At 45.6% G+C, this 17,677-nt stretch overlaps 1 protein-coding gene across 2 annotated transcripts in view; it reads left to right on the forward strand.

The window, feature by feature from the left end:
* Positions 1-17,677, forward strand: part of DDR2 (discoidin domain receptor tyrosine kinase 2) — a 737,021-nt gene that overhangs the window by 523,488 nt on the left and 195,856 nt on the right. The gene's annotated exons all lie outside the window — the stretch shown is intronic.

Raw genomic sequence — 17,677 nt, forward strand, 5'->3', positions numbered from 1 at the left:
TTCAAGGCCTGTGAGTGTACCAGGAATGAGATGTATTTCACATGCTAATGCAAGGAACTAATGTAGTCCTCGTTTTTTTTAAACCATGTTTGAACAGTATTCATGTTCATACGTACAAAGATCTTCCTAACCTTTCTTAATATCTTAGGCTGATATTTTGACTTTGTTTGTGCAGCATTTAAATTAATTCTGGATGCCAAAGTAATGCACACTTGATAATATCTAGATATTTTGTGCTACTTTCCAGAGCTGTAGCATAAACAAATGAATCAAATGCTACACATAAAAAAAAAAATCTGGCCCTAAATTAATTGTTTCTGTGTGTTTACGTCTGGACAGATAATCTTTCACATGGCCAAATCTAATTGTGCCCGGATTCATTGCAGTAACACTAAACAGGTTCATCTCATGGCTTTTCGGAGTAGGCGTAGAAATCCTATTGAGTTGCATGGCCCAACAACATTTTCGCCTTGGGCACAATTGCTGGTACAGAGCTGGTGCATTTGCCATCTGTGTCACTATATAGCTAAACAATTTTCTACAGCTAATGGTTCATCATGGGATCCCTGAACTTTGTGAATGCATGGTCACAAATTATTTATTTGCATGATGTTGTGCAAGGGATTACTGACTGCTTCCATCATACATTTACAGTTAAGAAATAGTTTGCTATTTCACATATGGTACACCCCTGCTGATAAAGTGCAGCATATGTACAATTGTTAACTTCTCAGTATGAAGGCTATTACAGACATGGTGGTATGCTAAGATCAGCAGGCCAGCATTCCTGTGAGTACCGCCATTCGCAAGGTGCTTAGAAATAGAGACCTACCTCATCAAGATTGCAGAAGTAGGACATTTGCTTACACATGTTTTAATTAGCGGACAGTGTCAGTTTGGTTGTATTACCACAGATCACCCAACTTGGCAATTATATGATAATGAATGTGGCAAACTGTGATCTACAATACCTGATATGGGTACACAGGGTCCAGAGGAACACATTTCAGGTGCAATGACTACACCTGTGCCCATGCATTCTGTCATGGATGATCCAAGTAGACACTCTCAGCATACATGTTGTTTTGATTTAGATAAATGGCCAATCCATGTTTAGCGTAACATTGTCATCAAGTAATGATTAATTTGGAGGTGGCCAGTGTCATGATTTAGTCAGCTACTCATACCCTGATTCACACAGACCATTGATGCTGAAGACTTACCCACAGACATGTGCATCCCTGTTAAGTAATGAACATGTAGGACTGTATGTTTGACTTCCTAGCAGCATCTAGCTCCACATGTTGTGCTCTGTTTATGTGGCACTTGAGTCAAATGTTGTAGGCATGCATGCAGGTCAAGGCCAGATGGGTGCTTGCATCAATGTGCTTGATTTTGGAAAGGTGTCAGTGAGATGTAATGATGTAGACAACTGTCCACATTTTGAAAATTAATGTGGATGTGATTATCCAATGTTTGAGTAAATCCTAGTTGGCAGGCCTCCTTACCTGTGGTGGACTGACTAAACCCATGGACAGCTGTCCAAAGCTTCCTGGCTGTCCTTGATGTTTGAAAGTATGTGTTGCATGTCTATCCCCCCCTGAGGCACAGGGTTAGGGTTAGAAAATATGTGTACCTAGGTGTGAGGATCCCAGTGTAGAAGACATTCATGTAATTCAAACATTCATGTGTTTGAACCTACAATGGCCCCTCATGATCACCAACTGCATACCGTCCAGCCAGTTCCATTTACAATTCACAGGTCTTGTGGGCCTGGATTGTCATCCAGAAGATAGTCATTAGTTGGCCTGGCACATGTGGAGTACTTGCAGTATTTGTTATGTGACTAATAGCAGTACAAAGATGCACAGATCATTTAATTAAGTACACACCTTGTTGTGCATTGCTGCGTTGTTAGATAGTAGATGTTTAGGCTGCGTTGGCATGTAATTCCTCAGGGACATTCTATCATCTGTACTGTGATTTGGACTGTATGTGCTATTTTTTATGAAGTGTTAGACTATCATCTGTAGATGTATCACACAATGATGTCACTAATGTTTGTCTTTCTCTATTTTTACAGCTGCCAACATGAATGCCCATGAGATCAGGGAATTCCAGAGGAGGGCAATGCCTTACCGCCACATACTAGATGTGGAGGCTGGGTTCTGCAATATGGCACACCGTTATCGCGATGAGAGAGCCACAGGGGTCTGGAGGGCATTTGCCCAAGGGGGGGGCAGCCTTGCCCACAACAGCCACCACCACCACCACAGCTCAGACCACAGTGGCCCCAAGGATGACAGCCACTGTAGCAGGTCCCTCAACCTCGTCTGCTCCAGGCCCACAAGCAGCACCTCCTGCACCTCCCCCTCCAACCACGGCACTGGCAATGGCATCAACAAGTGGAACACAAACAACCCCAGCTGCTGCGATAGACAATCAGGACATACAGACACTGAAACGTGACACGCAAAGAATGTTGCGCGGGATGAACAGGCTGCAGCATGAAGTGTCCCGTAATAGCAGGAGACTGCGGGTTATCAAAAAAATCCTGCGGAGGTCCAATTTGTAATTAATGGATCCTCACCCATGATTTCCTCCCCTCCCTCCTCTTTCCTCGTTCTTATCTTTAGTGAGTTTAGGGGGCTTAGTGTTAGGTTTGAGTAGGCTGGTAGTTTAGTTAGTATAAGTGGGTTGGGGGGTGGAGAGGGTTATATTATTACATGTTTTTGTGGATGGGTGGGTGGGGGATGATGTTGGGGTTATGTAACATACAAAAAAAATATATTTATTTAGGATAAGTTAGTATGTGTTTAGGTTAGTAAATGTTGTCCTACATGTGTCCCGTCATATAAGGGGGGTGGGGGGTTGATGTTTAGAGTGTTTAGTTACATGTGATAAGTAAGTTTAGCTTAGGGTAGTTAGGGCCAGTTGTGGGTAATATATAGTTAGGATAGGTTAAGTTAGTTAAGGTGTTTCCCCTAGTTTAAGTTTCCTTTATTACTGTAAAGTAAAGTTTTAGGTACTCCTTTACAGTATGTGTCATATGCATGTGGATCAGGGCCTTGGCATGGGTGTACAGTGTCAATTTAGTAATTGCATTTCTGTTCCATCCTGCATCAGAATCCCATTATTGACATGGTTATTCCCAATTCCAAATGAGCTGTCACATTGGCAGCTACACCAAAGCTACTTCTCTATGCATCTGCCATCCGTTGCACCCACCACTCAAGGTTACTATGGTTCCCAATGTGTTGTGAAGGTTGGATGTGTTTTTAAATTTGTCATTGTTTGAGTCCTGAATTGGAATCTTGGGCACTGTGGGATGTCTGTCTGCAGCCTGATGTTCATGTGAACCCTGATAAGCTGAGTGATGGTATAATCTTATGTAGTTCTGTTTACATAACTCACACCTATCATTTTTTACATTGTACTCCCAGGTTACATATTTGTCCGTACACTCGTACACATCGATTCCTGCTGTATGGAGTATGTATGATGAAAATGTATAGTCAGATGTCACATACATAAAGATTGTCTTTAAGTGAATGTTGGCCACATTGAGTTTCAGCTTATACATATTTTGAAGCTGACTTCTTTCCTGTTCTACACAGCATTGTACTGTTTTCATTTCACCTCAGAAATAAGCCTAAGGAAGCACATATGATGATAAAATCCCGACCCCAGTGCATAGTTATCAGCCCACATTCTTTCAACACTGTTGTATTGACATTCTATGGTCATTGATATGTGACATACCTCACTAATCTCCTACACAGTTGATGTGTCACATTACACAGAGACAAAGCGGTTGTGTAAGTGCTATTTATTTTAAAGTGCTGTAGTGCAATATTTACAATTCCAGGATTGTGAATCCATTAGTGTGACACCTTCTATTGTGATGCAACACAAGTGCAATGTGAGGGACATGTCATTGGACATGCTGGGGTGAAGTGCCATACAGAGGAACATGAATTGCCAATGAGGTAGTGAGAGACAATTACAGTGCATAGTGTCAAGGTAAACAGTGTGCTGGAGAACAGTGCATGTGACCAACTGTAGCAAGACTGGCATGTTAACAAGCACAGGACCTAGGATATCAGTGCCCATGTGGCATGGACTTGTGCTACTGGGTACTCCTACGGGTCAAGGTGATCTGTTCCACGTCTTCATCTTCTGATGTGTGTCGTCTCCTCTGCCCTTGGTGGTGGTGGGTTTGAAGGGGTAACACACACTTCAGTGTTTGAAGACGTGGAGTCAGAATTCCTGGTAGCTTCCAACTGTGGGGCTATTAAGGGCATTACTGCAGCAAGGAGGAGCTGCTGGTTCTTGAGTATAGCAGCTACATCACTGTGGTAGACAGCCAGGTTGGCCGTGAGGGTGTCATGATTGCATTCGTGCACGCAGTGAAAGGTTTGGGATGCCAGGTGTTGTGGCAACTCCCTAACTGCTGTGGTGAATTCCCTTACACATTGTTGTAGTCCTTGCAGGAGGGATGGTAGCGCTTGCATGGCTGCTGCCTGTTCTACAGATGACATCATGCACGTGCGCATCCCCTCAAGGCTGGTTGCCATATTTTGCATCCCCACCGCACCTCCTTGGCCAGCTCCCGCTGTACTCCCACTACTGTCCTTTCAAAGGTGGTACCAGTGTCCTCAGAGTCCTCAGCTGGGTTGGAGCTGGCAGGTTGTACTATTGGGGTGGTGGGTGGGTCCTCTTTGATGGCTGCTGTATCTGTACTCCTCCTTGCGAGTGAAGGTGGGGTCTGGAGGGTTCCAAGGTGTCTTGGAGGGTCTGCTGGCTAATGTTTGTCAGCTCGTCACTTGTACCACACTTAACAATATGTAACTGACCCAGTCTCGGATATATCACATACACCTATATGTTGCTAAGACCAAGCACATACTATGTATAGCATTGGCATGGCACGATACAGGTGTCAGCATTGGTAGTGTGTAATGTTGATGTTGGGGAATGTGTGTTACATTGGATTGCACTGATGGTCCTGGCAGTGTTCCACTTCCTCCTGCGACGGTGCAGGTGCGTTTAGCTAGACACATATGTCCTCCTTCTCAATGCTGTTGTCTTAGCAGTATGACATTTGGGATGATGCAAGGTGGCATTGCAGCTTTTGTAACACAGGCACGGGGTAGACCCTGAAATGTGCAGTATGGGTATGACATTACTGCTGTGTACTTCATAATGTAAGTAACAATACCTGATGTTTATAGCGCCTATAGACATGAGCATTTGACAGGATTTACACTTTGTTCGGAATTACAGGGGATTGATAACGTCTTCATCTGGAACCCTCTATTTTGGGTGTGTTAGATCCATGGGCACGTAACTGCCATTAGCTACTTGACCTGCACACACAGCACAGGGGGTAGTGGCAACTGTTGTCAATGGTAAATACCACTTGCGGATATGGCCTAGTTCATGTAGCGACAATACCAGCTGTCGTGTGACAGCAGGCCAGTTTTATTGTACCCTATCCTCCTGGACTGGCTTTGCCTTTCCAACATCCTTGGCATGGCAGAGTAGCCCCATGCAAAGGTTGTTGGTGTAGTGTTGTGCTGTGCCCCTGGTTTCCCATGCACAGCCCATGCACCCGTGCCGTGCCCCTTTGCCCTTTCCACTGCCTGATTTTCATGGCTGACATGCATTGTGTAGTAGGTATGTCCCCCCCCTGCTTACAGTTAACATTTAGGCAATTTTGTCCCCCATGCAACTTACCCTGCATCTGTGTGGTTTCCTGGTAGTCTGCGCTGTCCTGTCCTTGAATCCCTGTGACGATCTCCTCTGGGATGACGGCTGCCACCATCTCGTCCAGGGCCTCCTGTGGTGCTGGACTCCCACCTCCAGTCTGCAGTGCTGCCTTCCTGTTCCTTGCCATCTTTTCCTTGGTCCTGCGCTTGCAGTCATACTAGCGTTTCTTGCACTCAGTGACTGTTCTCCGTACTTCTGCCACACTGTTTATCTTGTCTACAATTTGTTGCCAAATTGCCTCCCTCCTCCCAATTGGCAATTTTGAGGTGACAAAACGTTGATGCTGGTGTTCCGTCACCTCTTTCACCAGTATTTCCTGCTTCTCTGCACTGAACTGACACTTCCTTTTCTTCTTCTCCCTCTCCTGGGTCTTGTCTGGGTCCTCCTGGCTGGTTCCTGGTCGGTTGGGGTCTTCCTGGGGTCTCACATGGCTTCTGAGATCCATTTTGGGGCGCCTTAGCACATTTTGCTGTGTTTGCACCACTTTTTGACACACTTGCGAAGAAAAATGGCGCGTATCTGCTTTGCAACGTCGTAAACCGGATGAAAGTCATTTTCGCAGCATTAATGTAATTTTTCTTTACGACGTGGCGCAGTGGTTAGAGTAAAAAAAAAGACTCTATCTCGTGGTTTGCACCACGGAGCGTCAAAAAGTAATTTTGGCATTGGCGCAGTTTTGCGTCAAAAAGTATAAATATGGCCCTAAGTGTCCCCCAATAATTCCTCCAAACTCCCTTGCGCTGCAAGTCTAAAACTACCCGCCTCCCCAATGCTTGAGGTGTCTGTAACCCCAATGTAAGAAATTGAAACGTGAGCGTCCACAACTGTGGAGTTTCACTCAAGTAGTGAAGAGGGCTCGACTCTGTGGCACAGCTGCCCCCCTGTCAAGCACAGCAGGTCATGATGCTCATCCTCCCTGTGTATCTCTCAGTCTAGGCTCCGGCAGCCCTGACCATCTCCAGTCCCGCTAGATGACAATATCTGCCTTCACCAGGGTGACAGCCAGCGGTGCCACATCTTCCCCAGCTTCCAGGGGTCTTCAGAGTCGCTGGACACCCTGTCCAAATCCTGCGAGACATCCACCCATTTATTCGTCACGTCAAGGGTGGGGAATTGAAGAATGTTGGCAACCACTTTGACTCTTTCAGTTTCCACCTTAGTTGGGGCAGTTTGTGACCATCTGCATGATCTACACCCGGATCTTTGAGTTTGCCATTGCGCTAGTTGGTTTGGCTCCCTCGACTCTGGGAGCAGGAATCCCTGTAATTTGAACCAGTGCTGCGCCTCAGGAGCAGAGATGAAGAAGTGTGATTCTCCCCTGGCCAGTATTTGCTGCCACGCTTGAAGAACAGTGCGTATTTCAGAATCCAGAGGTGCCTCTTATTGATCAGGAAGGATTCTCTTTGGCGCTGTATGGCACTAGTTTAGTCGGGATGGATGTTCATTGCACTGCTAGCTATCTGCCATGGAGCCTGGGCACGCATCACCTGCAGGATGTGGTCTCTGTCCCCAAAGTTGAGCAGGCAGTCCATGACTGGCCTTGGCATCAGAGGCCTGCTCAGCACTCTGTGTACCCTTTCCACTGTGAATATTGTGGATGTTTTGCCACCCAACACCTCCGAGAGCAGTCAATCTTCCCGCAAGAGCTCCATGCTCAGACCCTCTGATTTCTCTGGGACCCCCAACACCCGTATGTTGTTGTGACTGGTTCTCCCCTCTGCATCTTCCACCTTGTCCAGTAATTGCCCAGAGATCTTCTGGAGAGCCTGGATCCTCTTCTCACCATCTACACCCTTGGGTTCCAACTGGACCAGTGTGACTTCCTCCAAGTCTCCTGCCCCTATCTGACAGCTTTTTATGGTCTGCCCATAAGAGCCCAAGGTCTAGGGCTACCTCATCACTTTTGAGCTCCAAAACTGTTTTTTATGTCCCTAATAACCGTCATGATGACTGAGGTGGGAGCTGACAGGTCTGTTCCCATTTTGGGTGTTCTCTGGTTGACTGGGTCCTCCCTCATCCTGCAGGGGTCCAATGCCACTCCTATCTTTGGTCCCTTGGGTCTCCCTATCCTGTCACCTCAGCTTGTATGCACCTCCCACTGTAGGGCCGCTATACACTGTGGGAGCTGGATGCCTCCCCCAGGGCCTTCTGCCCACTGAGGGCCGGTTCCCCAGCTCCTGTGGCTCAGACCTAGGGAGGCCAGGCCCACCTCAGGCCATGATTCCTTAACGTCCCTCCGCACAGACACAAGCACTTCCGGCTCACCCTAGGGCCCGGTCTTCACTGGCAGATGATGTACTGGGTGGGGCTCCCCGTCCTCCTTTCTATTCTGTGTGTGGTCCAGCACCACTCAACGTTTCGCCTGGTGGAAGGGCCCCCACTAGGCAGCTCCCTCACCTCCACACCAGGTCTCCTCCGACAGGGTGCGTTCGGGTGCCCTCCTCCTATGGGCCATGATTCACTGCTGGGCTCCTTTAGAGCTCTGGGTCTCCAGGCCAGTGGCACCTCCTTGCTGGCCTCCCATTACGTGGTCTTCCTCTGGTGGAGGAAACTGCCCGCACTCTGGACACCGTAGTACCCTACGGCCCGGCGTGCTGTTGCTTGGATTGGCTGTTAGGGCGAGGCGACCACTGTCATGAGGGGCTGCGTCTCCACGGGTGCCCGGCTCTCCCTCCACTGGTAGTGCCCCCGATTAATTCTTGGTGCTGCCGGGCAGCTCCATCCTGTCTCCGATGCCACTCTGAAGGCCTCAATGTCCCTGGAAGAACTGGGTCTGTGCTGACTCATGGTCGCAGGGTAGGATCTTCATGCTGCGGCTGCCACCATGTTGCCGGGCTGCATCTCTGCTGGTGACCAGCTCTCTTCCCCACTAGTGGCGCCCCCCTATCGCCACATGGCACCACTGAGTAGCTTTGCTGCCTCTCAGGTTTTGTCCCCGATAGCAGTCGATGGCCGCCCTCCCAGATACAGTAGGATTAATGTGTACATGGGACCATGAGCCGGAGAGCCATGCTCAGGCGGCCATCATGTTAGGCGCATTAGCATCCCCCTCAGTTGCCACTCAGTAAGTGGTCTCTCTGTTACAGAGGTTCAGCGGTAGTTTGCAGGTAAGCAAATCCTTTTTTAGGGAGACCAGGGTCTACTTTGACTTCAGCTGTGGGTCCCATGGGCTTGGGGACACCTCGGGAAGGTCTGGCTCGGTTTCCCAGCAGAAACATGGTCATCCAGCAGCAAGCAAACATTGCTTTCAGCTGGGCTTTTAATGGGTGCAGGTTCCTTTAGGTTTGGTGGTCCTGACGCTTAACAGGAGCGTAGCCACCTAGCCCTTTGGGTCACTTCTTCCTTCCTGGCACAAGTGGGGCTCATTTGCATGAGTGTGTACAGCAGGTACAGTCCTCTTTGCATCTCCCTTGGGTGTGGCAATTGCAGCCCAGTCTCTTGTGCAGCATCTCTTTTCTGGATCCAGGAAGTAGCAGTCCATTTATTCTGTCTTTTTAAAGTCCAGTAGTGATCTGAGCAATGTGTATTTTGGGTGCCACAATTATGACTCCTTCATGTTTTTGGGAGGGGAGGACTCACTAGCCAATGGTATAGTAGCTCCCAGTGGGCAACCATTCCCACTTGACATCACCTACTAAGGGCTTGGCCACCAATCATTACCAGGACTCCCCTCTCTACACCAAACCAAGATGTTGCAAACCTTCCCAGCCATTGGGTGTACCTATCATAATGAGCCGCTCCTCCTGGGAGACTGGCTCTGCAATAGGTTTCCCCACTCTGGGGGTGACACCAGCCTGTTGACCTACACAAAGGAGCGGGCAGGCTAAGGTGTGATTCCTTCACTATGGCAGTAGCCTCTTTGAAGCTGGGCCATCTGTGGCCACTACTAAACAGTCATCCTTATCGAGGAGGTCGCACCTCATCCCTTGAGCAATTCCATTTGTTCCTTGTTCCTGCGAGTGCTTCACACTTCCTAGGATGGGTCCAACATATTGTCCCACAGGAGAACTTTGCAAATTGCAACAAAGTGGTGACTTTCTAAAGTTACCAGTCTAATAACAGTTACCTTCAATCCAATTTCAGCAATGAGTTGGGTTAAGTGTAACAATTAATTTGCTACATTAGAATAATATTGGTCGTCCCAAATGGAAGTTAGCACATAGCGCAGTAACTAGTGAAACTCCCTGCTAGCCAACAAGACCACCGGTCTTGCTATAGCAAAAATAGCAAATTTGTGCTTTCACTGTCAGGACATGTTAAATGCTAAAGAAACATGCCCTTTAATTTAATATTAAGCACCCTGCCCGGTGGGCCCAGTCCTTCCCTAGAGGCAGCTTAATAATATCAACAAGCATTTGCAATGCAATGGGTCTCGCTTTTGCTCGAGTTAGAGCTATTAGTGTTGTAAATTCCTAACTGGACTTTTCTTGCCACATAAATTGAAACTAAAAAGTAAAACAGTTGACATGAGCAAGTCAATTCAAAGTGCCATGTCCACCATGAGCGTGAGCGTGAGAGTTATTGGCTCCCTCGGTGAATGTCTAGAAAGGATTGCGGCTGGGATGAAAGGCAAACCGAAACCAGAGTAGGGGCCATCACACGCTGTAACAGGAAGAAGCCTGACGTAGTGTGATGGCCAACAAAATGTTCACTTAGTGAAATCGCCTGGGAGGGAACTCTACACACAAAGGAGGGACATTTCACAAAATGCACCAATAAAAATGAAGCATTTAAGGCAAGCACAACAAATAATGAATAGCAGTAGTGGGGGTGGTTAAAAGCCCACAGAGAGATTACAACAGGCCAGAGCGCTTGCACGCTCGACCTTAAAAGGATGGTTTTGACCGGACAAAATAGTTTTTTTGTCTTGTTGAGTTGGCACATTTAAGCTGCCCGATCAGGCAGCAGTTTGCAGGACTAGAGTTATGTTTTCACCTTTTCACAGCAGGGGTGACAGAATCAAGTGCAGCAGTCCAATGATGATATTTAACTTACTAGTCTTGGCTACTTCTGGTACCATATATTCAGGACTTTTAAGTAAGTTAAATTAGCCAGTCAGGTATTAGCTAATTGTACATGTACTTTGGGGGTCAGAGCACATGCACCGGGCCCTGGGCAGCAGAGCAGGTCAAAAGACCAGCAGCATCAGTCAGAAACTTGGAATGGGGAGCAATGATCATACAAAAGGAGGTCCTGTCCTGCAGGGTGGAAGACCTAACTGTGAGAGCAGTTCTGCCATATGCCCAAAGGGAAGAGGTAACTAAATGCTAATTGACAACTGACAGGCAAACCAGACCGTCCTTGCCCAGTTGGGTCGATCAGGGTCCACTGCACCTTTGACATGGCTTTCAGCAGAAAAGAAATCAGTGGAAATGTGTACATTGGGTCCTGAGACCAGCTGAACCTGGGGGCAATCCCTGGTGACCATTTACAGGGAATTGCATGGCACAAATCTGAGAACGCTTCTTCTTGTCTGTAGCGACGCGGTCCATGGATGGACACCCTAATCTGACTTCCGCCACTTCAGGGCATGATTCTCACTCATGATCCATCAGCAAGAGGTGACAGAACATCTGCTTTCACGTTGAGGGACCCTGTCAGATTAGCTGCCACTAGAAAAAGTCCATACAACTGTTGATATAATGGACCATAGGTGTAGTGTCAAAGACACCACTGGAGTTCCTTCATCCGCCATCCTGGGCGCAGACCAAACAGGATGCACAAAGCCATTAGGCCAAGAACAAAGGACCTGGAGATACGTTTGAATCAGAAACATCAGAATCATCTCCTTAGAATGCATAATGCTCTGAGCAGGAGAAAAAGCCTGCCCACCACTGCACTGGGCCATGTCCAGCACTGCACCTATAAAGGTCAACCTCTGCACTGGAGTGAGGTAGGACTGTTGGGCATTGATGGAAAAACGTAAGACTTGGAGAAGAATCATTGTGCGCTGAAGATGTTCGCCGACCAGTGTTGGAGTCTCCGCTTTCACCACCCACTCATCCAAGTACAAAACTACTTGCTCTCCTGATGGTCTCCCACTGGCACATTCAAGAGAACACGAGGCACCATCATCAGCTCCAATAGTAGTACCATCAACTGATATTTCTGGGACCCCAAATTAACCCCAGGTAATGCCTATGAATGGGTAAAAAGTAGGTCAAGCGGCAGAGATCCAAGTTGGGTACTCAGACATCTAACCTTCTTTGGGACCATTAAGTAAATGGAGTAGAATCATTTGCCCCATTTTTCCATAAGTGACACCTCTATGGCCTTTTTGGCCAACAGGATAAGGCTCCAGAATCAAGGCATCTTTCACAAAGCTTATCATCTAAGGTTATGTCAATCAGGGTGGCCTGGAATTCTCTCAAAAAGCCTGTAGGACACACCCAGGCATGGTGGTGCTGTGGAACCCGTGTCCATGGACCAGGTCACTGTATCTGCAGAATCCAAGTATACTTAGAAGCATTCAAGCCATGAATGACTACTTCTTGTGATTAGGTACATTTGCAACTACTAACTTAACCACATTCTGCAAATATAGGCATTGCTGAACAACAGGCATGTGGCATTCACCTTCAGGAGCCTAAGTCGTCCAGTTATTTTCACTCCCTGTCTGGAGGGGCCGTAGTCAAGGCAATCAGTTCAGCTCTAAGGGGGAAGCCAGTAGCACCAGGTAGTCTGATGATGGATGAGAGGCCAAAAGCAGAAGGTCACCAGGAGGGTGTCTGTGTCCTCTGGTTATGTGTCTCTATAAAGCTGGGCTTGAGAAGAGCTGTTCCCTGGCAGCCAAAACAGACGATTTCAGTCAAGCTTCATTAAACAGGAACAATGGCTTGGTAAAGGAAGAAGATGATGATTGCAAAATATCTGTAAAACTATTACAATTTGGTATTTCATATTGCAAAGTCAGTTCGAGAGTTTCTACAGCTTTCTGCACTACATTGGCAAAAGGAGACTTCCTCTATCGGGACTTGAAGGGGTGAAGAATGTAACCTTCTGGAGATGTGTCTAGAACACTGACATTTTGTAAATTAAGGTAAAGACCAGCATCAGAGTAAGGTGGGGGATGTAGATTATGGGCCTCATCCTCTGTGCCACCATGCTCTTTATCAAGCAAGGTTATGGCCTCGGAATTAGATGGATTAACTCCACTGATTGAATATCTGTGTCCTATGTAGAATCTGTTTATTAAGGGAACCTCTGGTGTTCTTTTGTGCCACCTGGAGCCAAATTAGAGGATCATGATGGTATTGACTCTGAGGGTGACATGGAAACTGGTTCCAGGGGTGAATTTGTGGGTGGCGCCTGATGGACAGAGATGGTACTATGGTCCATGTGTCCTTTCTAGGTGCCGAGGCCATAGACTATGGAAGACTTGAGTCGAAAGGTGTTATGGTTGGATCCACAGGAGTTACCAAACCCAGAGGCGCAGTTCTGCCCTTGCAGAACAACCTGCCCAGAGTGTTCCAGAGTCAGCCTAAAGGTGTCCGATGTGGCCCAAAAGAAAGCCTCCACCTGTGCAGGGTAGAAAGGTGAAGCAGGAAACTCTGGCATGTTCTTCTGTAACTTTGGAATCAGCTCCAAGGACAAGGAAGATTTTACGTCAGGGAATGGCACTGACAGTGCTTAATCTGTGTAAAAAAAATACTAAGAGCAGAGACTCAAAATTATGCTTCAGGATCCTCATGCTGCCGAATGCCTGGCTTGCTGAATACCAAGGTTGTGTCACCTTGATTCCACCTCATGCCTCTTTTTTACATCACCATTCCTTGTATCTTTTTTCCACTCTTGCAGGTTTTTTTATCCTTGCCTTCTTCTTTTGTAACTTTTGTCCCAACTTGCTCTTTCTTTCTACCTATATCTCTCTTGCTTGTGATTATAGCCTAGTGATAAGTAAGCCCTGATCCCAAAACTGAGTACCAGTGCCCACCACCTGGAACCGCTGGCACAGATTAAACAGTGGGCACTTCTACTTTCTATGGTGCTTTTAGGTTGTTTCTGGGAAGAACATTTTGGAGATCGTTTTCTTTCAGGAGACTTACATATTGGCTTTGGTGTCTCATTGCAGTCCTTGACCAAGAAGAATTTTGCTTCAAGCGCTGAAAGCCTTCTGATGACTGCAGTGTCATGGGTGGACCCAAGGTCCAAGACCCAAATGCTGATGTTGAATTGATCAAATAAAGATACTTGCTTGCAGCACTTATGAAAGGGTTTGAACCCTGAAAGTTTCAGACAAGACATGTCAGCTAGTCGCTGTCAAAGTTGAGGAAAAATTCTGTAGTGAAGCACAGAGAGAGACCCCTGGACCACTTCCATGAGATGTGGAAAAACAGAAACTGATGCTAGCATGCAGGGTGGCAGCTATCATACAACAGTGATGTTGTGTCTGATGGATTAACTCACAGTTTGAGACACATGGGTGCCATGTGATTGTACTGAAGAGTTACTGCTAGGGTCAGAGCTTTTCCAGACCAGCCTAAAGCCTGGGTGAAACTATTCCTAAGGTGAGGAATCTGCAGGAGCTTTGTTGCGAATGAGAAGGCTTTGCCTCTGGCTTACACAGAGAAGTACTTTAGTGTGGGTGCAGAGCTGAAATAATGTGTTTTGTGTGTCAGATGTGCATAGTTGGTCTAGTATAGTATCAAGATATTCGAACAGCAATTGTTTGAACCAGTTGAGCAGTGTCGGTGGTCACCTCCTATGTGTTACAGTATTAGTTTATTCAGCAGAATTCTAGGGACAGTATGAAGTGTTCTTACACCCATGCACGACAGCTAGAATGCAACATACTATACTGCTCCTCCTTCTGTCATGTTTGATTGTCATGGCTAGAGCTGGTTACCGCCTGAGCTTTACCTTACTCTGGCACATTCTTTTCAGATGTCTTTCTCTGCTGTTTTCTCCATTGCTTTGGTGAAGGTTTAGGAAATTGGGTTCTTCTCACTGAACAACTATTAGGCCTTGACTGCCTTGTATATGGTGTATTGCAGAGTGAAGACACCATCCAGTTGGCAACTGAATTAGTCACAAAATAGGTTAACATATCAATTTGGGTAAACAGTCTGGGAATTACTGTCAGTAGACAACATCAGTCTATGAGCCATGCTAGGAAAACAGGATCCTATAAGATAGCCCACTCAGGGATGCCAGGACCTGCTTAATGTTACAAAACCTATGAGTTTTGTACGTCTGGGCTACAAAACCATAGAAATTCAGCAGTTATTTTAAAAGTTATTTCAAATAACTATTACTCGTGCCCTAAGGTAAATATAACTTACTCCCTTGCATTGCGTAGTTTTCTTATCAATAATTTTATTGCAAATGTTGCAGTGATAATATAAAAGATGCCAAAGAAGATGTAATCGATGATATAATATGTGGAGTAATTAGCTGTGCATGGCCCTGCATCCAAGCCCTTATAACCACCCAACCCAGTGCTGCACACATCCGTGGGCTGTGCGCAGAAGGGGTTGGCCACAGGGCCTGTTTCTGTCAGTGGATCTGTGAGTGGGTGTGTGAGTGAGTCTGAAAGTGGGTTTGTGAGTCTATGAGTGGGTCTGAGTGAGTGCATGAGTGTCTGAGTGGGTGTGTGAGTGGGCGAATGAGTGTCTGAGTGCATGTATGAGTGAATGAATTAGTGTCAAATGAGTCTGTATTTTTTTCTTTTTGCAGATTCTCTAATATCTTCAAATATTCATGAATATCACGCTTGGCCAATATTTCACTTTGGCAATGTTTGCCAATGTTTTTAGGTCGACCCTAGACTGCGATTGCACTGTCAGATGATGATCTTTTGTATGTACTGTGTGGGGTTTAACTCATCCCATCAGCTTGGATTTGTCTCATGTTTAAAAATCCTTGCTTGTCAGTGGTTAATTTGCATCCCGGTCTGGCCTTTTTGCAAGTGGTTCTCACCCCTGGAGTATTGCTCCAGGACTTCTTGGTTTCCGCTTTTCCCTTTTTAACTTTCTGTTCAGGAACTTTTTTTTTTATATTCCAACTCGCGGTTACCTGGCTGAGTGTGTTTCCTTCAAAGTGATGTTTTTAAATTGAAAACATTGCGTATATAGGCATACGTTACACTTGCAATTTAAAAGTATAAATAGGAAAGGACACTCTACCTTTAAAATGCCCCAAATGCACGTTATATATATTTTTTTTAAATAGCATTTATCGTTTCAGTTCGTTTCCTGCTCATGTTATTATTTAACAGCTTGTTTTTCGAGTTTGGATCTGTAATTGGGCCTCAGCGTGTCACTTTTCTTTTTCTGTGAAGAGCATTCTCGCTCTGATATTTACACCGGAATTTGAAACAATCCTGAACTGCATCTGGCCGCCTTCCCCTTTCCAATCTCGCAAAGTTAATGATAAATGGCTCTGTGTCTGTTTTCAAAATGGCAGTGTGTCGCTTTTAATTTAATTTCATTTTCAAAACTCCGCTTCCAATCTATCAGCCAAGCTGACTGTTTTCTTTCCCTACCAGAGCTAATTTTCAGTTTAATTACTTTCCTGCTTGTTTTCCCGAACTGCGATCCTTAACACTGCTTGGTTCAGGTTGGTTAGTTTGCTGCTTGTGTTCCAAGCCTGCCACCCCCTTCCAAATCGCACAAAGGCACCTATACATAGATGCGTGTCTCTTTTGTTAGGGGCTATGTTTTTTTATTTATCACTTTCCTGCCTTTTTTTGCTTTTTTTAATCAGCAAGAGCATTTTCACCCCGATATTCGAGAAACGTGTTTTCCTTCAAAATGATGTTTTTAGATTGAAAACGGTAGGCATACTGTTTAAACAATGTGCTTGCCTACGTATGTAACAGAAAGACACGCTGCCTCTCACATGCACATTAACTCTATCTGCTTATCTCTCATTTTCTTTCTTCAGTGGCTCCATTTTGGGTAAAGTATATTCGCTCTGACATTCAGTTGTATTTTTAAACATCCATGCATGGCATCTGCCTGCCGTCATCTTTCAATTTGCCCAAATGCACCAAAAAAACGTTTTATTAAGTGCAAACACAACATCACATTAAAAATATGGTTGCAGTTTAGGAAACATGAGAGACACCCTGCCTTTTACTTCACAAAGTAAATGCAAATAGAAAGGCAGAGTCTCTTTCCCTTGTTTGCTAAACTGCTGCACTATTTTCATTCAACATCGTGTTTATGCTTTAAAACAAAGTTTGTGCATATTTATTAAATCTTACACAATTATGAGTGCATTTATGCAATTAAAAAGGTTGTGTGTCTCTTTTCCAAATGTTTGTAAGGTAATATGCTTTAGGGGCATCTAAAAGGTAGTCTATCTTTTCCTTCCAATTTGCAAAAACAAAAACAGAAGCAGTTTTATACATACTCTTAAAGGACGTTTCCCCTCCACGAAACACTTAACTATTTACTTTACAAAGACTAAAATATAGGTAAAACACATCAGATGTGGTTTATTAGCTTCACCAAAGTTAGCTCAGTGGGAAGATTCCTATCTTGTAATTGCGGACGATCCAGTAAAGGTTTACATTCCCAAATAAAACCTGTATGCAGAGAGCGATAGTAATCTTTATAGTAATATGTCTGCTTTCACAAATGAACCAGAAACTATTCAGCTCTCCTTCACCACCCCTCCCTCTTTGTCGCACCCTTTCACTACCAATACAATAATGTGTCAGCGCTTACCAAACAGCCTGCATGCTGGCAGCCTGTTTCTCTTCTCCAAAGAGAAACAATTGGCCCAACCATTGTGCCCACACAATTGCTTGCCAACTTCAAAAAAGGATTTATAATAGAAACAAATTCCATACACAATCACATATATGCAACATTTTGTACATATATTTCTAACCATCTCAACAGAATGAAACATTTGCAATATAAATACAAAGCAACAAAGTTACAGGCATGCTGTCCTT

This window comes from Pleurodeles waltl, chromosome 4_2, assembly GCF_031143425.1.
Source record: "Pleurodeles waltl isolate 20211129_DDA chromosome 4_2, aPleWal1.hap1.20221129, whole genome shotgun sequence".
NCBI classification, from domain to species: Eukaryota; Metazoa; Chordata; class Amphibia; order Caudata; family Salamandridae; genus Pleurodeles; species Pleurodeles waltl.